This window comes from Bacillus rossius, chromosome 1 (genome assembly GCF_032445375.1).
Source record: "Bacillus rossius redtenbacheri isolate Brsri chromosome 1, Brsri_v3, whole genome shotgun sequence".
In the NCBI taxonomy this organism is placed as follows: domain Eukaryota; kingdom Metazoa; phylum Arthropoda; class Insecta; order Phasmatodea; family Bacillidae; genus Bacillus; species Bacillus rossius.
In genome coordinates this window covers 291,961,405-291,987,397 of record NC_086330.1, presented here as the reverse complement: position 1 = coordinate 291,987,397, position 25,993 = coordinate 291,961,405, and the positions used below count along the sequence as shown (strand labels likewise).

Sequence of the window (25,993 nt, the reverse complement as noted above, 5' to 3'; positions counted from 1 at the left end):
CTGCGCAGACACCACTCAGTCGCACGTCATTTCGTGTGACTCGTTACTTAATTATTTAACCCCAGCAGGGAGATTTTCTACTTATTACGTAATTTTCATGTCCAGAGTTTAAGGACAGTGTAAATGAGTCTTATGCAGTTTTCAGGCTTCGAAGCCAAGTTGACGTCGACCCAAGTGTCTCCCCTGCTCATAAAGTCCGTTATGCTGCGCCAACCCCTGATCCTCCCCTGCCCCGTGCAGTGAATGGGTGTTATGTGGAACATACTTTATATTTAATAATGTGTCATTTTTATTATTTGCATATATTATATTTTTTCGTAAACTTTTGTCATTATAATATTATGTTTTTCTAAAGTATAATGATAATTTGCGTAACTGGGCGACGAAGCCGAGGCCAAAACCCAGAATCACTCCGAGCGCTGCACGTGTCGATGAATTGTGTGGGGGGGGGGGGGAGGACGGTTTGAGAGGCAGAGACGCGACAGGAGGGGGCAGTAGTCATCTGGCGGCTGAGCGAGGCGGTCGCACGGCGAGACGAGTGCAGCAGTGAGACGTGAGCCACGACTGGTGAGATTGGATCCGGGCGATCGGGACTTTCACGTTCACGGGCATTATGCTATCGGTCGCCATTGTAACTTATTTAATTGTAAATAAGTATTTTCTTGGTTCTTTAAGGCGGGACATTGCGCGCATCGGCGGACACTTGCGTGCCGCAATGGGACGGACTTTATGTCCCTGGCGATGGCGTTCCAACTTAATTGGTTTCTCGCTATCAGTGCGAAGGGGCAGAGACAGTTCATCAATCGCACACGGAACTAGGAGGTGCAGTCCGCACTTGGCGCCTGCCCGACCCCAAACACGTGCAGCCAAGCCACACTCCGCGGAGGAACGGGTGTTGTGCCGCGGATTGCCCATGTACCTAGATTACGCGAAGGGCTCAATAAATACTTGTGGTAAAACTGTCGAAACATCATTGTAGCTCGGATAGTTTTAATTTACCCCGCCACGAGGCCAGAACCCTCCCTGAGAATACGACGCAACCCGCATCACAGGGGTGATATCTGGGACTACGACAAAGTAATCATTGTCGTCAAAGGCTCCTAGCCAGCCTCATGTGTCGAGTTCTAACTCGTTAATCTACGTATTTAATTTTCATCTTATTTAAATGTGTAACATCTAACGTGCAATCTAACCACATAATAACTGTTTCAAGCTGTAATAAGTGACTGTGACTTTTATGTTTTCATCTAACCAGGCCTACGTACTTTTCAGGACTTTAATGTTTTGTAACATGTTAAGGTACTATTTCGCTGGAACTGCCGACCGCGGCGGTTGGCAGCAGCGGTCGGCAGTTGCGACTTCTTCCCCTGTTGTCTGGTGAGAGTCATTTCGCAGAAACGGTTGCGCCGCTCGCGGCTGTGACGTCACGTCGGCTGGCCATCAACTGCCGAGACTCGACTGCTCGAGGAGCAGTCTGTCCGGTCAACCGCCGCGGTGAGGAGGCTTTTGCGCGTGCCTATTCGTGATTATAAAGTGTTGTCTTGTCGATTCAGCATGCCGAAAGGGACGTAAAACTTTTTCCTGTGGCCAAGTATCTGTCACAAGACAAAAAAGTAAAATCACGATGTTTGTTGAAGCAGCATACTAATGAACTAAAGTTTATTATGTAAACAAACAATTATTATGTTTAGTAAACATTTACAGTGAAATGGCCTTTATTTTATTAACTATCATAAATGTTATCTATTTAATTTTAATGTAAAGAAACTTTATCTACAGAGAACACTAAAGGACTTAAAATATTGCAGTTGAAATTCATTATATATTATTGAATGTTTTCGTTTGTTTAATCTATATTTTGTACGTTAAAACAAACATACTGGAGCCCAATAGTCTAACCTGAAAAATGTAAGTAATTTTGTACACGTGACAATTGTAATAAAAATGTTTGAGTTTTCTATACTGGTTTCAGTTTGGTGTGTGTTAATTTTGTGTACCCGAAAATGATTATTGTGTGTTTATAAAAGGGTTTTTGTTTCAGCTGAAATGTGTAAAAAACGGTGGAAGTATATACGAGACAACTTCTTCAAAATATTAAGGAAGAACAAATCATCAACAGGCTCTGCAGCACCGGCCTTGGTTAACAAGTGGGCACTATTTGGCAGACTGGCATTTCTAAACAGTGTACGCCGGGAGAGAGAGACCTTTTGCAACATTTCGCCTCAGGAATGTACCAATGTCGGCGACACATCAGATAACGACGGTGACAGTTCTTCGTTTGGAGCAACCTCGGACGTAATCGAATACGCTACACATGAATCTAGCAACCAGAATACACTTACTCCTGCAAGTGATAAATCCAGTCTCCAGTCCACACGCATAGGTAGATCGGCGTCATCTAAAAGATCTCGCATGCAGGGAATTGAGGAAATGAGCAAGAGGCGTTTAACATTACTTGAACACATAGCTACTAAAGAAAAGAATATGATGACTTTGATTGTTTCATGAAAAGTATTGCTTTGTCAGTGAAAAAACTATCAAGACATCTCATTTCCCAGGCGAAAATTGACATTTTAAGTACTGTTACACGACTCAAAGCGCAGGCTAGTTACGAGATAAGTGAAATGCCATCTGCGACAATGTCCACTCTTCCCTAACTTACCTCAGCTCCAAGCTCATCTGCTACATATGTGACCGCACATCTTCCTCAGAATGCTAATACATGCAACTATAATACAACTACTGTATTTGCTAACGTCCTTCAAGATAGTTTTCGATAATGTATCGATTATAATGTTTCATATGCGCATGCATTGTTAAAGTGGCAAAATGTTTGTATCGATGTAAGTTACTATTTTTCATTGTCAGTTTTTAGATTCAAATTAAAAGATTTTGTGTCACTGGCATATATTTTCAACCAAATCACATGCTCTACCTAATAAATGTACGTACCTCCATGTAATCGCTAATTTTTCCTTTGCACTAATAGGCTCTTGCATTGCATTAGTAGGTCTTCTTAACAATTCGTCACCAACTAAACTAAGAACAAAATCAAATTGTTGTGTATTAAGTCTAAAGAAATTTCTGAAAATTTCTTTGTCATTAACGAAATGGGTTTGTATCATTGTTATAAAATGTCCCTCACTTTTCCTACATTTGTTTCTCTTCTCACCAACAGGCTCATCAATTCAGCTTCTTCCTCTTCCTCCTCAATCATAAACGCTGCAAACATCTCTGTATCCATGTCTCGATTGGCATTCGTACTACTAACACACACTGGCAGTAGCGGTGGGCAGTTTGAGCGAAATGCCCCAGCAGTAACTGCCGACCGCGGCGGTTCGCAGTTACTGCCGACAGTCGCGGTCGGCAGTTCCAGCGAAATAGTACCTTTAGATTGCAAATAACTTTAGAACATTCCTTTGTATGTGATGTTTTACATGTTAACGTCAATGTCTGCATAAGCTGTTGCAGCATAGTAGCTCCAAAACTATCCACCGCATCCTTCACGTCGATAACGGCCACAGTATAAGTCCGCACATACCGTTTTGCCATCTATCCTGGTCGCGCGAATCGTCTACGTATAGAGACTCACGTGCCGCGACGGTCAGACAACAGACGCGGCCAGTACTTGGACCAGTGTGTGTAACGGTTTTTAATAAAGTGCAGTGTCGTGTCAATCAGTTTACCATTTATTTATAAGGCGTCCTGGGTGGCCTGAACAGCCCGGGTAGATTTCGAACCGCGACGCGCTCCTGCCTGTAGCCACGAGGCCGAATCCCCGTTATTGCCCCTGAGATCACTTTTCAGATTAATAATTACTTAAAAAACTTAAACAGGCAGCAGGAGTGGCATCACTGTTCATATGTCTGCTGGTCCCAACAAAGACATTAAAGCACTTTTAGATTCACGGCTCGCAGAGCCTGTTCGAGTCGTAATTCAAAAACTTACGGGTATGGCCGACTCTATGCAAATCCCCAATAAGACTGCTGTTATATGTAACGTAAGCACGTAACGCAGCATTCAGAAACTTTTGTCACGGTAAAGTATAAGGCATAACACATAGTGTAACACCGCAACTCATAGCATGCCAATAAATGTGAAAACAAATTGACAGTGATTTCCAGTGCCCCCTTATCTAAGTTAGGCATCAGCCAACCATGCTGCCAGAGGAGTGTGATATGACTTCTCTAGTTAGTAATTCGACCACTGCCACGATCCTAGTGAACAAAGCTGGGGCCGACGACCCACACAACAACTGCATAAGTTAGCCTGGCACCCTACCGGAAAGAAAATAAAATTTTTAAGCTGTAAATATATAAAGCTGATTTTGAGTTTTTCATGAAAAACAATTGAAACATGCTATAGATACCAAAAGAAATATCATTATCCTGAAACATATTGAATTCAGTTAATTTCTGTTACATAGTTGAACAGTTTCTAGATCCTGCAAGATAGGAATAGTCTCTGTCCTTAAGTGTGGACGGTGGGCCTTCACTAATCAAAATTCCCGCGCGTCTTGTTTAAGAAAAATAAAGTCCCTAAAGTGGCCGAAGGTGAAGTCTTCGGGCGTGTTCGGGTAGGTCCTCAACTCAATGTTTGACTTACTCTATGGTGGAACTTAGGCTTCCCATCCAACGATGGTTACATCCAACCGTATTTTGAATTTCGGTTGTTTACGTATTTATTTGTGTATTGACTAGAGTCAGATTTGTCTTTTTAATTTAAAGTGGATGTATGGATGTTAAATTTTATTTCGAGTCAAGTGAATACTTTTATTTTAATATAAATTTGTTTTGTAATTGATGCAGATGAAACAGAACCACAACCAGTAGACTTCGTTGGCAATCCGTCGTTTGTGGCATCACTTAGCGGGTGGAGGTTAATATAATAGAACTTTAAATATGGAAATATTAAATATCTGCGTTGTTTGTGGTTGCGGAAGTTTACACAATTGATGTTATTCAAAGCAGCCTGCCTTTTCCACATGAATTTTTTTTGGGTGCAATAATTAATTAAACAAGCTAGACATACAATGTTTTTGGTTTTAAGTTTAATGTTTTCCTTGAGTAAAGCTGGACTCCCAATGATCCGTTGCGTACTTACGTTTCCCCCACGGTTTTCTATATAAGTCTTATCACATGCCCTCTAACGAACCAGGTCTTTGTAAATTCCATTATATTACATAATTTTACTGCTTTAAATAAAGCTAACATTACCAACTGTTCTCACGATTTTGTCATATTTTATGTATTTAACATTAGGGTGACCATTTTAATCTAAGGCAATCCGGGAATATTTTTATTTTTTACCAGAATTATAAGTACTTGCAAATAAGTAGTATTTCAAAAGAAAAAGACTAAAAGTATATTTGCATGTATATAATTGTATATGCTATGTAGCTATACTACGTAGGTATTGGTAGGACTACTTTAAATATTTTTTAGAAGAATGAATCTTTAATACAATGTCATTTTTAGCAAGGTGTTCGGAAAAAAGATTCACATGAGACTCCAAAGTTTACTTTCACTTGCAACATAACTTTGACTGTATCTTCTTTAATTCTTGATTTCTCATCAGTGCACGTAATATTCATGTTGAGAAAATCAGTTCAACCGATGCATTTGTTTCTGGAAGACATGTTACTAATTCATCCACTTTTGAAATGTTTGTATGGGGAACTGAGGTGTTTGATAATTTTCACTCACATGATACTATTTCTGACTGGCTGAGGAACTCCAAAATTCTTCTTCTTTACTTGAAAGGTATCCTCATCCATCTTGAAGTTGCAGCACTTGATTTTCAATAAGTGAATTAATTTTTCACTATCATATCTAAGTGGAATTTGCTTCATAAGCAAGCACTTTAGTACTCAAAGATCATCAAAAAACTCGAACCATGAATTTGATTTGTCAGTGGCTCTTGAATATATAAAATTTGATGCATTGAAATAACATGAATGAGTTAGAATTTCCTCCTCTTCAAGTCTCGTTAACAATGGTGTAACCATCATTGCTATAAATTCCTCATTCTTCCATTCAAGCTGTTGTCTAAAATCGTGTGTAATCTGCACAGATTCAGTAATATTTCTGTCATCTACTTCCACCATTTAATTGTCATTGAATAAACATAAATTTCTATGAATGAATAGAAGCCACAACTCCGTTTTAGGGTTATCAAAGAGAGTTTTGAGTATTATAGGACAATGTGCTTCATACAAAATATATGATTTCAATGGTCCATACATCTGCAAAATTCTATTCAGAGCTGGCTTTCATGATAACCATCTTCAAATGCCCCAAGATTTTGCAGTATTCTTAATCAACACATTCACAGAATTTTTTAAGTCCTGTGACTTGGAACAGTATAAGTACGTAATTACCCAAATATTTTTGATATAACATTTCATCTACATCCACTGAAACAGCATTTATTGCAGTTTGCACACTATTAATTACAATATGGTCACTCATCCTAGGCCTAAAATAGATTTGCCTTAATTTGATTTTAATTTGGTGTATAGGGGCAGATGGGGTAAATGTAGACACTTTTGTACATTAAATTGTTTAATAGCTTGCTGCTTCTAAATAAATGATTTCTAAGGTGTACAAATTTGCATGCAGGTAGTATCATGCATTGGCCTTATGAATATCTTTAGTAGCTAAAATAATCAATACTACAGAAAGTTAAAATTGTGATTATTATTTGTTTAATTGTCACCAATTATACCCCATCTTTGCGGTAAATGTAGACACCCATTCTGCTCCAGTCTAGTATGCATTGGCCAGTATGTGGGGTAAATGGTGACAAAGATCTAAGTTTTCTCTGTAAGATGCCACTTGTCCCAGTTTAAAAAGATGTGTTCTTTGAAATATATACCTATATATATACCTATATATATATACCTATATATATATATATATATATATATAGACACACACATATATATATATACACACACACCATCAGGTCTTTGAAAACGCTATTCTTGCTAAATCACATTTCTCAATATAACACATTTACAAATATGTTTATAGCCTTGAAATGATTCCACAAGAAGAGGTTTACATTTAACAAACAAAATTAATAAAAGAATGACATGTTACACACAAAATATGATGATGTATGATAAAAAATTCAACACAAACACAATCAAAGAAAACTGACATTAATATACCCAAAATCTTTTCTAGATAATTAGACCTAAATTCCTGATTGTAAATAGCCATAATAGTTGTAATGAAGGCTTCCCAAAAAAAGAAAAATATAGAAAAATAGACTTACTAGACTACTACCTAATAATCTGAAGTGAAGTACAAAATATTCAAATTAATAAAAAAATAAGTTCTAGGTATAGGCCCTATTTGGTCTTACATTATTCAAAGATAATTTATCTCACTGTGAAGTCTGTTGGACTCTTGGTTTACAAAATTACCCTAACACTTTTTTTTTTACAACTTAACCGTATCTTCTGGATGTTGTTAGGATTGGGGTCAATTTTGGAAGGAATCGCACCAGTGACTGTGATAGGTCCACAGCAAAGTGCAATTTTACTAACTTTGTCTTTAGTGCCGGTCAAAAGTTTAAGACCACTCCATAAAGTTAGAAAAACTCTAATTTACATCTACAGAATGTAAATAGAGTGCAATACAGAAATTATACAATGTATGGAAAACATTGTCTAGTAGTCTATAGAACCACCATTGCGTTGTATGCATTCACGAACACGTGATGGCATGCTACTGACCAATTTTAGGCACATCTCCTGGTTGATTTCATTCCACACAAACGGGATTTGCCGGTGCAGTTCTGCTACCGATGTTGGTTGATAGGATGCAAGACGCTGTCCAATTATATTCCACATATTCTCTATTGGGCTGAGGTCTGGGCTTCGAGCAGGACATGGCAGAACAGCAATTTCATTTTCCTGGAGCCAGGCAATGGTTGCACGAGACTTGTGGCAAGGTGCGTTGTCCTGTTGAAACGCAAAATAACCCCGGGTGGAGCCTGCGTCCAGAGGGCAGCATGTTATCACTGAGTGTGCATATGTACTCTTTTGAATCCATAGTCCCTTCAAGGAAACGTAGAATTCCAGTCCCGGCAACTGACATGCATCCCCATACCATGACGGCACCACCTCCGCATTGCACAACAGGGGCCAAACACACTGAGAGGTACCGTTCTGTGGGTGTGCTGCGAACACGGACCTTGCGCGACAGAAAAAGCTGGAAACGAGACTTGTCGCTAAACAAAACCTTATCCCAGTGCTCCATACCCCAGTTTTTCTTGTCACGACACCACAAAATTCTAGCACGCCGTGTTTTTACAGTTAGCAATGGCTTTTTCAGTGGGGAATACGAGTGCAGACCTTGTTGACAAAGGCGGCGTCCAACTGTCCTCTGTGACACATGTTTACCAGTCTTGTCTGTAAACGCTCGTAAAACAGCTGGAACACTGGCACGGCGATTTGCTTTAGCAATCATGCCGATCGTACGGTCTTGGCGTGGCGATGTGACTCGCTGTCGTCTGCTGCGCGACAAGTCTTTCACGGCACCGCTCGCATGATATTTGCGAATAGTGTTCGTCACACGTCTTACTTACATTTAACAGCCTGGCCATCTGTCTATGGGTTTTGTCACACTTGCTCATACCGATTATTTCCCATTTAACACTGTCTGACACACTTTGCTTACCCATTGTTTACAAACACTGGTCAAGTAATTTCCGTATTGCGACAGGGCTGCAAACAGGTGAAAATTTCTCTGAACACTGCACACGCACGAAATGTGAACTATATTGCTATATATTGAGCAGAAGATGAACTACGGGCAGGAAGAAAGCAGGCTTCTGTAGCTTACTCGATAGTTAAGTTATGAATTTTTAAAAATCATGTAAAAGAGTGCTCTTTTTTAATATTTTTTTTAAATAAATGTGCCTGGCTTTTCTTTGGATATTTTTTCAGATTTTTTTTTTTTTATTTAACCAAACTGACAAGCACACTTTTCTATGAAAACAAAAAATTCCACGTAGATGTAACTTTAACAGTATAGGACACAAAAATTTTTGTATGTTGCAAAATGTGGTAATTTTGTAGTTACAAGAAAATCTTTAAAAATTAATAACACCTAAACTAAACATAGCCTATCGTGGCAGCGGTAGGTATTCTTTACTTATATGTATAAGAATATTTAAAAAAAAAATTAATATATTTCTCGGCAAAACTTTAGGTTATATGTGCTATTTTATTATTTTACACAGTGGTCTTAAACTTTTGACTGGTACTGTATATCGTCACGTGTGGGCCATCTAAACATGCCATCTGTAATGCTTCAATTCCACTTCATCACCATTAATGAAGATAACTCTGCCAATATACCACTTGGAAACAAAGTCAGCTGCATAGTACTTGTCTGGAATTATTTCTATAGGCCTACTCGAGAAACTCTAGTGCTGAAGGTTTTGAGATTTTTGCACGTTTCATACTGCTAGTCACACATAGTTTCATCATCTGAGGACAAAGGGCTGAGAGTAGTGTCATCTTGGTCTCTTTTATTTAGTTCTTGTATTAGCCCTAGTTCTCCATCAATTTCAGAGTCGGATGACAATTCATCAGTGGAAACCAATCTTTTCTTGTGTTCAACTTTGGATTACGGTTTACTGACTTGACGTTAGCTGTTTTAGATGTTTCAGGTTTGATCTCCTTTTGCCTTCTCTACTGTTCTTCCAAAAGGCGTTGCATCACAGCATCACTAGTGAGAACTTCCCCATAAGCATCTTTTTTTAGTCTTATTTGTTTGCCTGGTGGCTTTGATGGACCCGCTGGTGAAAGAAACTCTTCTTTCAATTTTGACAGAAAAACATCCGTCACTGTTCTCTTGTTCATCTCGGTTTCATCAGTGTACTTCTCTACAGCAGATGTGGCAGGCCTACAGGAGGATTGTGTTGGCAACAGAGATGTTTGTGTCCATGGTGGCAACAGGGATGTTTGCATCTGTGGTTCTTTTTGAACTTTATTTGAGGATCTAGGTGGTGTGTCTGACATGGTTACAGTTTTCTGTAGTGCTGTCACAGGAGTTGGCAGGGATTGGGAATCATTTACAATTTCCTGCCCCTCATTGAGAAGGTTGGGCCTGTCAAAGGTTGTTTTCTTGTAGCTTTCATACTGCATTTGGTCAAAATCCTCTTTGGGGAATTTGTTTGAGTTAATGGGGTAGCAACCAGTTTCCCGAAAACCAGAAATGATATTGCCTGCTGTAATGGATTCTTTCCACACAATTGCAAGCAAGTCAGTAAATGTTTTTCGGCTCATTGTGTTTTGTGCTGCAAGAAGGGTACGTCTACCATGACTCACTAAAATCTTCTCACACCCAACTTTTAATGGTCCAAAGACGCATTTGTCTAGTGGCTGCATGCAATGTGTCAGATGACTTGGGAGTTTCAACATAATGATTTTCGCTCTGTTTGCAGCTGCAACAATACGTACACTTGTATGGCTCCTATGACCATCCATAATCATAACGGCCTTTTCCTGAATACCCATGTTTCTTCGCACGTCTTCTACGTAGGGAATGAACAGTTCACACAGCCAGTGAAAGAAAACCGACTCCTCCATGTACCCCTTGCCAGTAGTGGAAACAAAGTGCCTGAGTATTCCTTTTCCATGTTGGTCCATCGGGGCTGTACTGCACCTTTGGCTTTATAAATTACATGGGGGGGTGGGTAACAGTGCTCCAGAAGTCGAAACACAGCAGTTGACTGAAATTTTCTCCCTACCAGTCCCAGCTATTTTTCGGTAGGAAGATTTATGTCCCTTTGGTCCAATAGCCTTCAGCTTACTGGGATATGTTGCAAATCTGGTTTCATCACAGTTAAAAATCAACTGCGGACAATCAGAAAGGTCATTTTCTTCAACAATCTACTCTAGTTTTATTTATAAAAATCATAAACTATAAAGGGATCACTTGCTGCTGCTTGTTTTTCTTGTAAAGACTCTGGCTTTTTTAACTGTAAATAGGGTTTTCTTCTATATCTATATACCAAATACCAGTCTTCTCCTGGTCTGTCATTCGTGAACGGTGTCTTATTTTGTTCTACTTTACATAAGTTTGAACAATATCGAGCAATTCATTTCTGTCAGCTGGATAACCCCACTGAGCCCTAGCCAAAATGCACTGTTCTAAATCATTTTCCACTTCTTCAGAGAGTGCGGGTGCTCTCCCTCTTTTAACTTTCTCTATAGGAGACTGCTGCTTACCTTTTATTCTGTGATATATAACACCCCGATCTACATTAAATGTTTTTGCTGCTTGCCGATAAGTCATACGATGAGCGCGCACCGCTTCACATGCCGCCCTAACCTTGGCATTTTCGTGACAAAGTGTTCAAAAAGCACAAATCCAGCTCACCACTCACACACACTATTTTTTTCCTTTGTTATTAAACTAAGAACATGGGCTACCTGCATCCTGGTCACTAGTCACACAGTGTTTGGAGTATGTACCTGAAAGGAAAAAAATGATTCTTTACAGTCAATATTTACCTTCCCAATAGCAGTGTATACATTTACCCTGTCTACAATTACCCCGTAACATATATTTTATATCTCCAATCATCCCATACAAACTGTGTACAATTACCCCAACTTTTTAAAAAATGGGGATATGTATACACATTAATTAATCAATGATGTGAAAACATATAAAACAAATACTACTTAAGACACTGTGGAGCAACTACTGAAGTGGTACACATTTGATTAATTATGTAATTTTTCTTCCACTATTTCCTTAACCCTCCGTCAGGTGCAATGTCGGGAGTCACGAATTTGGTCGCAATGTGCCCAGTAGGCACACATTAAAAAAAATAATAAGTTGCTGTGAAAAAAAATGTTTTTATTTTACAAAACTGTTTCTGTACATCTTTAGAATGCATATACACGTATTTGCCAAGTCTTGGATGTAAAATAAGTTGGCCAGAATAACAAATTTAAACAACCATAAATTGATAAACATTTATTTTATTTTATTATTTATGAACTACTTTCTTTGCTCAGAAAACACTGTTGGAAGATATAAAAAAGACATATATTACACAAAAAAAAATTATAGTACATTTTTCAAAAAGGTTTTGGCTTTGTACACATCCGCAAAGATGACACCTAAAATTCACAGGATTCAGTTCCTAAATAAATGTATATAATGTTGTCGTCTTGCATATATTAATTTTTTTAACGTTTTCTTTCATTACGAAGCACTACTAGAAGACATAATACATTTATGTAACACTAGAAAACAATGGATCACTTAACTTACATATTTTAGCTTCTAATTTAGCGGCAAAGATAACCACCACAACCCACATATTTCAATTCCTAAAAACTCTCTTTTTCATGTTTTATGTTTTTGCTGTTTTTTCTCTCACTAAAAAAACACTGCAGGCAGACAGACATAAGACATACATGGCAGAAAACAATTAATCACTTAATATTTGAGGCAGTTTTTGGCTGTTTATCTGTCACTAATGATGGCACCCAAATTTCACACATTTTAGTTCAAAAGTTGTCTTTCACTTTGAATGTTTTCATAATCATTTTATTCATCATAAAACACTATTGCATTACATAAGACATATATTGCAATGAATAGGGATATGTATCACATTTTTTTTTTACCAAATTTTGCTTTTTATAGAGCAGAAAAGCTTTACAATACATATTACCTGACAAAATCATTCTGTAAAGTAAGCGAGTTAGGAAAAAAAATTATTCAGTCAATCATTAACCACCCATCATCTAAAGGCAATGATAGTTACTCACTGAGTGCTGAAAAACAAGTATCACATACATAATTTGCATGAGACAGTCAAAGTGCCCGCTTACATTTTCTGCATTCGTACTTTGACAGTCTTCTTATTCCAGTTTCTGCAGTGCATGCAGAACATCGTCGTCGTTTCGATGATGATGATGTTGAAGGTGATGGATCAGGTTCATCATCTGGCAATGGTCGATATCTTTTAGCCTCTGCTGTAAATCCAAGGGAATGCCAATCGTTTTTACACTCCCTCGACGAAGTTCGCCAATCACCAACTCATGTGACTGTTGTTTCAGAAAAATTCTTCTCCTCATTGCAGCAAGGCCATTACCAAGGTAAATAACTTGGGAATTGATGCCAGCTATGTTCAGCATAAAAAACAAAATGAGCATTGGCCATCTTTTGGTGTTTCTAGCCATATTGTATGATGAGCACATCTGGTCAGTCGTATCTACACCACCCTTTATTGAGTTGTAAATTGTTATTATTTCTGGTTTATATTGTTCACCAGAATTTGGGTCTATTGCACTGTCATCATGAAGCGTTGAAACAAGAATGACGTTTTATGTGGTTTTGGGATATATGATACAATAGTCATTCCCTCACAAAACCCAAAAATACTGGTATGTGTTTTTCTCCCTTTTGTAGCGACGAAAGAAGGCGGCAGCTCTTTTTTATTTTTTTTTTCAAGGTGCCAACATATGAGAGTATCTTATCTTTCAGTTGGCGGACAAGAGTTAAGTCACTAAACCAATTATCTGCCGTAATGTTGCGTCCACTACCAAACAAGGGTTCAGCCAATCTTGTCACATCAGCGGGCTTATAACTTTGCACGAATTGCCCTTCCGGCTGCTTTTCTGGATAGATTTCCATATTGTGGGTGTAAATAATTTTTGCATTAACTAGAGAAAAAAACTTTCAAGCCATACTTATTTGGTTTGGAAGGTATATATTGTCTGAAAGGACATCGACCACGAAATCCTGGAAGCATTTAGTCAATTGTCACATTCTTCCCAAGAGAATAATTGCTCTTGCAATTCTTCACAAATTTTTCAAAAATCTCCCGAATCGGTGCAAGGCGATCTGTTGCTTTTCCCTCTAATCTAGTACTACGATCATCAAATCTTACGCAACGAACTAGAGTTTTGAATCTTTATATATTCATCACTATTCCAAATTTTTCGATGCCGTCACCATCAGTCCCCCACAATTCTTCCAAACTATGCAGATTCCCTCAATAAGCTCCTGCTAAGTACACGAGTCCAAAGAAAGCCCTCATTTCTATTATGTCTGTTGTTTTTATATTTCTTTCGCTCGAAAATGATTCTGTAATACTTTCAATATGCTGATTGGTGAATCTGACAATATCATCTAACATGTCATCAGAAAAGAAGTTGTCCCAACAATCAACAGCAGATTTTGCGTTTCTGGCATCCCCTATTACCGTAAAACAGTCTTGACTCGGACACTTTTTTATGGTTTTTGGGTCGTAGGTAGGTTACAGATTAAGATAATCAAATACAACCCTTACCTTTAATTGAAGAGTAGTTCATTTATTAAATCTCAGCCTTATTTAACCTCTTTAAATGTTACGTTAAATAATAAAATAATAAAAAAATGTGTCCGGGTCAACCATGTAAAACGGTGTTGACTCGGACACTGACCTTAATAACATTATACAAAATAAACTTGTCTTCTACGTCCACACTCGGACCCGATGATATGTAAACCAAACTCTTTACATAATTTTTTATGGGTTTCAGACTAATGCTTATGATATGAGGGGGCATAGAGTAATAAAAACTTGCTTGTACCACACATGAAAACAAACATAATAATGAATATAATATAAAGGCAATATTTACACTTTATAGAAAGTAAATATTTAATTTCCTTTAATATTTATTTTGTTTAATTACATTTTATTCCATATGTTTATATTTGTAATCTATGATTAATTCAGACTGTAAATTACTTTGGTTATCGTTTTGTCTATGTATTACTCTATGCTATTTTTTTATTTTAAAATATTGTCAAGGCTAGCATAGCAGTATTTTTTTAAACCACTATTAATTTAAAGATGAACACGTCAGTAAAGGTTAGTAATTTTACTAGTTTTATTTTACAGTAGAGCACCCTGTATCCGGAATGGTCAGGACTTAGAATATTCCGGATAGTTGAAAATTCCGGAAAGTAGAAATTCACTATAAGGCCCCCTAATTGAAAAAAAAAATTGCTCCCGAAGTTTGTGAACATCATGTAGCTGTAGATGAGGACGGCAAGGGGGGTGGGGGCAGGGTGATGACAGCTACATCCGGTGGTGTGACCTTGCCACGGGCACGCTTATCAGACCTTGCCTAGAAGCACGCTACAGCTACGTGACTGTACCATGATGTCCGCGCAAAGCAAGCAGACGTAGGCGAGACGTTTGACATTCAATGAATTGTGTTACAATTACGTAATTTACATACAGTTTGTAGAGTGATTTGGTGTATCCACATGTTGCATAAATAAAATATAAAATAATAACACATGGTACAGTTAGGTTCGGTACATTACAAATAAAAAAACACTTACCATGACTCACTGTAGGCTACACATGTCCCGCGAATAAAAAATAATGTCCTAGAACTTAGATAAACTGCATTGAAATAATCACTGTATACGGCCCCACTTGTCTGTGTGTAAGAAACATTGTTTAACAGTCGCATTAATTTAAATTTAAAAAGCTAAACAACAAATTACCTAAATCGTCACACATTGTGAAAGACAGGAGAAGTTAAAGTTAATCACTGTCACTGTCACTCTGAACGTAACTGTTTACGTTTGTGCCACTGGTGCCAGTTGTTGGATTGTCAATGTTCTCACTCGTAGTTGAAGCAGGTGTGGAAACAGGAGCTTTTTTGAACATGTCACTAAAGCGTTGTTTCCGCACACGTTTGTGCTTCTCTTCAGTCAGCTTTTTTTGAAGCATATACAAATGAATAATTTGCTGGTCGTTGATATAACTTCGTTGCTCTAGGCCAGCTATTAATCGTTCAATGTGGTGAAGGCACTCATCTTGCGAGATTTTCTCCTGTGGTTCATCTTCATCGCTACTGCTTTCATTGTTTCCGTCGTCTTTGTTACACTTAACAGTGTCTAATATCTCATCTTAAAAGTGATGCACAACGGGAACATTATCATCAACACAAAACCATTCCACAATGTTTTGTTCTTGCAATTGTAAGTCTTCTAGTTCTGGACTTGTTATGTTCTTGGCATACTCCAGCAGTTCGTTCACGTTTTTTTGTTCAAAATCTTTGAAGTCGGCTTCATTTCCCTTGTCATGAACCTCGTCACGATAAACCAAAGTCGGCCACAATTTAAACCATGCCTTGTGAAATGTTGACGCAGGCATACCTTTCCATGCACGAGCTAGTGACCATATGACATCCTTTATGGTGTATTCCTTTTTAATTTCTGAGATCGTTTTGCCGCCATTCAGATCAGATAAAAAGTGCTTCATGAACTCCGTGCGATAACAACATTTTAGGGAGCGTAATATTCCCTGATCTTGCGGTTGGATTAGTGCAGTGCAGTTAGGGGGCAGATACATGACAGAAATATTATCCCTGTCTAGTGTTTCAGCTGCAGAATGCGCGGAGCAGTTGTCTAGCACAAGGACAATCTTGCAGTGCGGGTCTAAGCCTATCTTGTTACAGTGTTGCCGGCTCTGGCGCACAAAACTGTCAAACCATTCTGTGGTTATTGCAGATGTTATCCACGCGGTTTTTGTAGCTAAGTATTCAACGGGTAACACTTTAACACCTTTTAGCGCCCTTGGGCGCAAGCTTTTGCCAATTATGAGTAGCTTCAGCTTGTGGGTACCGGCAGCATTTGAACAACCAAGCATGGTCAATCTGTCTTTAGAATCTTTCATCCTGCTGTGAGGATTATCTGCAGTGCACAGCGTGCTTCGAGGCATACAACGCCAGTACAAAGCAGTCTCGTCCGCATTGTAAACTTGGTCTGCTGTTAAGTTGTTGTCCAACACATATTCTGCGAACTCAACAACAAACTTTTCCGCCGCCGCTGTATCTGCAGAAAGCTTTTCACCGCTAACTTTGAAAAAAGAAATTCCATGGCGTTTTTTGAATTTATGAAGCCACCCTAACGAATTGTCACAATCGTATGTTAGATTCAGTTCGGCATGAAACATTTTTGCCTGTTCTATCAGCATCTGTCCAGAAATGCTAACACCTTCACTTCGCCGCAAACGAAACCATTGATAAAGAGCATTATCAAGGTTGCTACATTTACTACCCTGCATTGTTTTTCTGTTTCCAATTTCTCTCTTCGTATCACTGTCCGAATAAAATTTACACAGTTCATTCTTTTGTTTCTTTATGTCGTAAATCGTCGAAATGCCGATATCAAACGATTGGCTGAGTTTTTAACAGAAGTCCCAGCATCTAGTTTCTTGAGAATCTCAACCTTTTCTTTAATGGTAAGAACTTTTTTCCTTCGTTTACTACTCTTTTCCTCATCACCAGGAAGTTTATGTTTTGAAAACACCACGTGTCTGCAGGAACGTACATACTAGCGATCGCGCACCACAAGCAAGACTGACATTGAACGCACACAATACACCACTCCCCCTCCCCTACAACGCGTTATCACGGCACGCTCACGTGTAGGCGGGGCCGCTGCCGCCAATTCCTGATATGCGCTCGATGCCCGTGCACTGCAGTCGCGAGACCGGAAGCCTTGGCTTCCATCATAACTCGCTGAGTGTTTATAAAATCAAGTGCACCCTGACTGACTAGACGGGGCGTGAACTGCGCAAACAATCGGTATTTACTTCCGCGGGAATAATATATATTAATATATATTATAATTCATTTAAAAATATATATATATTTTTTAAATTTTGTAAATTTTTTTTAACTCTTGGAAAACATCCGGATAGTAGAAATTCCGGTAAGTAGAATTACGGATACAGGATGCTCTACTGTATCAATAAACTAAAGAAAATCGTTTACTAGTGACGGGAAAAATATTCTTTAGAACGAATTGAGACTTGATTAAGACAACAGCTAGAACGCAACGATTTTGACATTAATTTAGAATTGAATATTTATAGAAGATTGAAAATGGTTATTAATGCCAATATTGACTGAGATTTTGAAGGAAATAATAATTTTAATCGACGAAGATAAGACTCAGACGTCAAGATTTTAAATAATTACTTAAGAAGAGAAGTCGACAAATATCCATGTTCAAGATATCGTCAAATTACTTTAATTTGCTTTGAAACTACGAAGAATAAATGCCGTTTACAATTCCGAAGAAAGAAGAATCCTGTCGAAGATTGAAAAGTCGCAGTTCGAGCCCGAGAAGGATGACCGTCGCGCAGTCCAGCCCAGTTGCAGCCCATAGTCTGAAGGAGGAGCAACACCAAGTTCGCAGTCCTGGATGAGTCAAACCAAGGATTCTCCGAGAACATACACGTCTCGTGGGTATCCTGCAGCAAGGTTTGGTCCCTTACCCCATCACCCGAAGACTCGCTGAATATAGAAGTACCCTAACGAATTACAATTTAAACAAGACGAACATTTTGCAGAACTAGAATCTTTTATATTATAGAGCATATTCTTTGTACAGAAAAACCGATTAACTTGTTCATCTTTAGATTTACAAATCAAATTCCGGAATCGCGATCCCGAACTAGATAATATTAGCTAGTATAGATGGAATTTGATATTGGAAGAACGTATTGCTATTTTGGTTGACTGGTACTGCAAGTTACGTACCCAGTAGTCCACGCTCTACCGGACTGAAGTTAGTTAAAATAAATAACATCCAAATAATTAACATTTGATCGTAAAGATAATTCACTCAAGTGAAAGAATCGTTAGATGCTTTGAAGTTGAGAGTAATAACAAATTCCATCTGTAGTTTAAAAAAAATTATTTTAGTTAAGTTTATTTATATAAAGTGTGATTTTGTGCATGTCAAAGTGTATTTTCACCGTCTTCACAAACATTACACACAAATATAAATATTACATTTGAATTTGTTTACACGTTATTACAAGGTCTAGTCACGATATTAGTATTTAACATACTTTTGACACACTTTACTTTGACTTTCAGACACAAGATCCTAGATACAATTCTTAAAACTGAGAGAGGTAGGCTAGAGAAACCGAAATTATTAAATACATTAAATAATTTCAATATTTACACTAGCTGACTCTACAATAAAAAAAGAAAACATCACATTATAATGCTAGGAAACAACTGCAGTTTCAATTGACAATATAGCCATCAAATGAGTGTTTAAATTTGAAGGACACCAAGCGGTCGTTTTTGTAGTTAAAAGCTGGCAGTCCGAGACTGCGCTCAACTTGCTCGTAGTCAATGACACTTTGTCCTCTGGCTCTGCCCACTTAGAAGCAAAATTATTTGTGTTTCGGGCGAATCACACGAAGAGTCCATCAGGAACAATTTCTTCCATTAGCCCCACAAAGTATTTCACAGTTCTCTTGCTGGTGAATTTCACCAACAACTAGTCACCAACACTTGGATTCTTGAAGACAAGTTCGTCATCAGGAACTTCGTCAGTGTCCGATAAAAGAAACTCGTTAGAAGAGTCTTTCAGAGAGAAGTGCCCCTCCTCACTGGATGAAGACAATTCCCTCAGCCGCTTTCTAATTTTCTTCCCCTCTTTGTTTGGCTTTGCAATCTTCGATTTTACATTACACTGCTAGATGAAGGTTTCGGATCGGCAACCTCAATATCTTGAGCTGAAATGCTGAGTCCTGGAGCAACATTGACTTTTTTCTTCCTCTTAGGTTTGTTGTCACCAGTGTCATGGCGGAGAGTAGACAAAAAGTCAATTACTACCTCTCCTACTAGCTGCCTTGGCTTCTTAGTAGGAGACTCCTCAACTGGGGTTTCTGGTTTCTTTACCAGTTTCCTCAAAATATGTTCGGCGTTAAGTGGACTAATTTCACAGGCTCGAAACCCAGCTTCTAGGTTTTTTTTGCTGATTAGGCGATATTGCCTCGCAGAGCTTTTTCAATAGAGGAGGGAACAACTGCTTGGGTAGATTGCGCAGTCTGTGGTCTGCTTGCAGTTTCCATTCTAGGAGAACCTGTCTCCAAGCTCCCTTCAACGGCCTAAAAAAAGCTACGTCGAGGAGTTGCAACAAGTGTGTTGCATTGGGGGGAAGACAAACAAATTTGATTTTGTTTGACTCACAAAGGTTCAGTACGTCTTCAGAGAAGTGTGTTGAAAGGTTGTCAATAATGGCAACTTTGTTACCTTCAGAAGACTTTGCCCAAGGCAAAACAATGGTTTTAAACCAGTCAAAAAATGTATCCTCGTCAATCCATCCGGATTTTGACCGGTTGTAACGAGCCCCAGGTGAGCCTCCAGACACCCAAGTGTCATACATTATTCCAGGGTTGCCACCACTTTGAAAACAATATCCTTGATTGAAATGTGAAATATCCTGTAATATCCTTGTTTTCAATATAAATTATCTTGTAAAATCCTGTACATTAACAAAATACAAAAAAATGCAATTTTTATGAAAATTATTCGATCATAATGTACGTAACTATAATTGAATCAAAACATCACAATTTCATAATGTACGTAACTATACTTCAATCAAAACATCACAATTTTTAACACTTTATACAAGTATTTACACACACACACACACGTAGCCTGCACTTCACCACTGGCAGTATTTGGATATGTATCACTTTTTCAGATGTTTTGCTCTTCTCCTCATTTCTTCTGTTGGCTGGAATTCTGCCATATTCTTCCTAGAAGAGATATGCAACAAAGCATTTAGCATAGGCGATTCAAGACATGACCTGTGCGCTGTCTTGATAAGGTTAAGCTTACTGAATATCCTTTCCACCCCTGCATTGCTGTGTGGAAGAATAAGCATTGCCTTTGCAAGTTTACAGAGCAGTGGAAAACATGTTTTCCCATTAATTTCATACTGTGACACTTTATGCCAATACTTGTCAGGCTCATGTGTCTTAGCAGTACTCAATTCTGCTGGTGGATCCCACAGTGAATATGCAACAAATTCAGAATTCAGTTCATCATATTCATTGCTTGCGATGACATTCGGAAATGCTTTGGCCAAGTTTTCCACCTTTACCCAATCTCCAGACTGCTGTTTAGCTGGATCAAAAATGTCTATGTTCTTCAAAACATCATTCTTGAGTGGGAGAAGACGATGCAACTCTTTTGTACCCATCTCATAAAACTTACGAACACAATTAAAAAATTCTGTCTCTTCCTGTGAGTTTATTTGGTTATTTTTCAAATGTGTTCGTGTGGCATGACCAATGAAGATTCCTGCATTTGGAAGTTGGTTTTGCCTTCCAAAGTCAACAGCTGTTATATCAGGCGCTTGTTGAATTGCATTGAACTGAACAAAACTAGCGGTGAACTGGCATAACAAGACACTCATTTCTGAGTATAATTTGTGCACATAAGGCCGTTCCTGTTGAAATAGAAGGTTAAATTTCAAGAAACGTGGTAGAGTTGCACTTAAAAAAAGAAAATACAGCTTTGCTGACTGTGAGTGCAAAATTTTTTTTATGCGCTGTACTGACTCCATATTACACTCTCTTGGTTCAATTTTCGAATCAAAATATTCTTGAAGTGCTGACCACTGTTCAAGAAGGCGATCAACACATTGCAGCATCGCAAGCCACCTGGTAAAACATGGGCGTAATATTTTATGTTCTGGTACATCAAGCAACTGCTGAATGTTTTTAAACTCATCTTGCCTTTTGCCAGATACTTTGAAATGTGTGTATACATCTCGGGTTAGCTGTTCACAAATGTCTGGCAATTCACTGCAAGCATGTGATGCAGCCAAGTGGGCTACGTGGCAAGTACAATGAAGGAACCACACATTTTCTTGCTTGCCTCGAATGCGTGACAATACAGAATTAAATTCTCCTACCATTGACATGCTAATACAATTCTGCCAGGGAATGTTGTCTTCTTCGAAGGAATTGTTGACAACATTAAACAGGTTTTCACCTGTTGCTTTTCCCTAAGTGCAACTACTTTGTAGAGGTGAGTTTCAACTTCTGTTGTGAAAATTCTAGCCATTACCACAACTTGTCTGGTGACAGAAACATCTGTAGACTCATCAATTAGCAGGGTAAATGGAGAATTTTTCATGTTGGTAATAATAATCTCCTCTGCACATGAGCCAAGGGCTTGAGTAATAATTTGACTTGTTTTTGTACGGTTACAACTGAAGTTCTTTGCTATTTCTCTGTCTGGGAACATTTGGGCCGCTAATTTAGAAAAGCTGTCACTTAGCTTAACTGGCAAATTATTTTCACATATAAAATTCGCCCAGCGCAGTTCAGCATCGACGACTCCATGATTTTGTTTTGTTACAAAATTTAACATTGAGCTACTACTACTACTACTACTGCCACAAGCGAAATTTCTTTTGTGGTAATCCCTTGTTTCATGCCGCCGCAAATCCTTTAGCCCTCCTTTGGCGATGTCAAACTCAGAATTACAAAATTTACACACCGCGGGATATTCATCTTTTCCTTTTTTTAGCCACGGAAGTTCCGATTCCCACTCACGTTTATATTTCTGCCTATACACAGACCGTTCATGAGATGTCTTAAATTTCTTCTCCATTGTTAAAAGTACCGTTGCTAGCTATGGAAGAATATCAAAAACATTTCAAATAAATAGCTATTGAACGCAACGAACGTCACAATTTCGTATTCCAATACTGTTTGTTTTTGTCAACAAAATACACCGCCGCTAATAACTCATCTTAGAGCCAGAAAACGCTTATTGTCGCTTTCGACTTCCAAAAATCTATCGATTTTCGTAAACGTCTACTGAGTAAAATGAGCACACGAATCGATATAACCATGTCGGAAAGAAAAAAATCACTGTTGGCTAACCTGAAATAAAATATTCAGTTGACATGGCGGCATGATATTTACCGTTTGCGGTTCGGAGGTTAATGTGATTTAATCACGTAAATTCCAAAAAATTTTGAGGAACGTATAAAAAAAAGTCTGAAATATCCGTGGAATTTAGTGCTTTGTCCGCGAATCCGTTTTAACCTCTAAATATCCGCAAAAACGGATAAAATCCGTGAAAACGGCAGCCTTGCATTATTCTGCCTTGTAACAGACATAAGGAGGCAATAAATTCCCACTCGCTGTTCCAGCGAACATGAGGGAGATACAGCTTTTTGAGCTGTTCAGAATCCGCTCTGGGTATTTTGTACCCCGTTTAAAAATACATTTTGATGAGCCAGGGTCATCACTCAGGTTTAGGGATGCAACATCGCTCTGAAAAACATCGATATCACGAACATCGATGTTCAAACGAAAAAGCATCAATGTCAAAAAACATCGTTCTGACAACCGATACATCGATGTTTTTAAATATCAGGAAAAACATGCCAAAATGATTTAAACTATAGTATGTAGCCAAAAACCATACCTACTACAGGTTCCTGACCACAATATCCACAACCCATTTACAGTCGTGTCTCATGCAGAACAAAAACATGTATTAAAAGCAAAGTCTGCTACCAAAAACTTTAAAATCCGCATGAACTACTTGACCAGCTCTCAGTAAACTTCAAAGAGTTGTGGACAAATTTAAATGACTACAGCTTCACAACTTTAGCAGAAATAAAGGTAAACATTAAAAGGGCATGTCCGTAATTCAAATGTATGTAAAACTGGCCGTCTGTTCGGGGTTTATGTGTGTTAGTGAGGCGGGATGATAAGCGCGACGCTCGCTGGTGCTTCCAGCGCGGTATAGCCTCTAAGCGCAAGGCTCTGAACTGGCGCGCATTCGTCTCGTCGTCACAGGATAACTGTGAAAGTTGAGCGGTGACCGTAACATTATATAGCGGAGAAATGAAGAAAAAGGTGTACTGCACTGCCCTTAAGTGGTTTCAAGATTCTGTATCGGTTGTTTTATGCCTAAAAATTACTCCGAAAAAAAACATTTAAGCCAATTTTCACTTTACTAAAAACACAGTTTAAAAACTTAATCAGAATTCAAAAGTACCTTTCGGCATTCAGCGAACACTCAAATGCTTTTCGTAAACAGACCCCACTTGGATATCTTGAGTAGTTTTCAAATCACGTTTTTCCTGAAGCTCTCCGCACCGTGTGTGTGCCCGGACAGCCTTGTTTTTTATGTTTTTAGTTATCATTTCATGAATATATTGTAAATATTAAAGATCATGAGAGATCTATCTATCCAAAAACCATTGCGATACGTCATCTAGTTTTCAAGAAACTTTTTTTTAATTTTCGATACTTATAAAACTTACATTTTTAAGTATAAATACATATTGCAAATGCTAAACCATTTTGGTTGGTATCCTTATCATTTTTTCCCCAGTATTTTAAGAAGTCTAAAATCATTTTAAAAATAACTTTTTTAATTGAAAAAAAATAGGGAAAAAGCATGAAGTGTATGTGCAGGTTTAAAATGTTACATTAATTTTCTCATTAGGGCAAGCGAGACCGTATCGGTAGATACCAATAGCTTGTATGTACAACAAGCTATGAATTGTCCATAAAGTCTCGCTGCTTTTTCCCTATATTTTTATAAATTTAAAAGAAAATTCTTATTCAAACAAATTTTTTTAACGGTATTTATTTTTTCCAAATGATTTTACACATATTAGGCCTGTTCCACAATGACACGGAAACGGAACAGACGTAAACGGAGACGAAAACGGAGTATTGTTCCGTCCGTATTTTTCTCGTTCTACAATACACGGACCCGTAAGAAATTTCGGCCAATAAGAAAGAGCGAGCGTGACGTAACTGAAAACTTCGAGTATCAATTGAACTACCTGTTAAATCAAAATGTATGGTTGTTAACTTGGTTATGTAGTAAGTCGATTTATTATTTTTTTTTTTTGTTTTGCTTTGTGGTAAAGTAGTCCTTCTCCGTCTTGTCATATATGGCAAGTATATTTAACCATGAAAATTAAAAGTTCATCAAAATTCGTCATAATGAAACCCACGTGCACAATTAAAATTTCAAAACAAATCTTGTTTTGTTGTTCACGCATAAAAAAAAAGTAGTCGAGAAATACGGAAACAAACATTAGTCAAAACTAATATCTTAATCAACATGAACGCGCAACTGTAGCTTGACAACTGCAGTGAATAAATAACGTGCTCCTTATGGTCTAACGGAGTAACGTAAACGAAGACTTCAGCACTGCTGAGCAGGTCCATACGGGAAGGTACGGGTCCGTCTCCGTTTGCGTGCTATTGTAGAAGCTCTGTTCCGTGAAATACGTCTTCGTTTCAGTGTTCCGTCTCCGTTTCCGTGTCATTGTGGAACGGGCCTTAAAGTACTGGAAAAAAATTGATACTGAAATCAACCAAATAGTTCAGTATTTACAACATTTGTGATACTTACTTAAAAATGTAGGTTTTTATAGTAAGTATAGACAGTTAAATAAATTGTATCTTAAAAATTAAATGTCGTATCGTAATGTTTTTATATATTCAATAAATATTCATGAAATTATAGACAAAATATTATAAAAAAACTAGGGCAATTTTAATGATGAACGATGTCGATGTTTTTGGACTTTTTCGTCGATGCATCGGCGATGTATCGCTTTTCAAAACATCGATGCTAACATCGATGTTTCATGAACGATACATTGATGTTTTCAAAACATCGATGTATCGTTTGCATCCCTACTCAGGTTGGTTTCATCATAGTTTAGTATGTTGGCTGGCGGTGTGTCACAAATAGTCACTTTAAGGCTTTCAAAGTATTTTGAAACCTGATCATGCCTGATTATTGCTCGCCTATGGGTGATGTTTCTACTCATGCGTAGTCTGAGATCTGGATTTCTGGACAAAAATCCATTAACCCATTCTTCTCCAGGAAAGTTGTTTTTAAAAACAGGAACCCGACAGCCTTCCTTCTCCAAATACATTTTCACGACAAGGCGTATGTCGAGTCGAGTGAAAGGAAACCCCCATTCTGCTACTTTAGCTGCATGGGCAGCAAAAACCCTTTCTTCAGCTTCTGAAAATATTGGCTGTTTGCCGTGAGGGCCTTTGTATTTTCCAGAAACATGATCACTTAAAGTGGATTTTGGTAAAGAATAATTCTTTGCAG

At 38.1% G+C, this 25,993-nt stretch overlaps 1 long non-coding RNA gene across 1 annotated transcript in view; it reads left to right on the top strand.

The window, feature by feature from the left end:
* Positions 1–4,618: 4,618 nt before the first annotated feature.
* Positions 4,619–25,993, top strand: part of LOC134527741 (uncharacterized) — a 60,219-nt gene continuing 38,844 nt past the window's right edge. The window contains exon 1 of the long non-coding RNA XR_010074259.1: positions 4,619–4,878. This is a non-coding gene — a long non-coding RNA (uncharacterized LOC134527741). The remainder of the gene's footprint in view (positions 4,879–25,993) is intronic.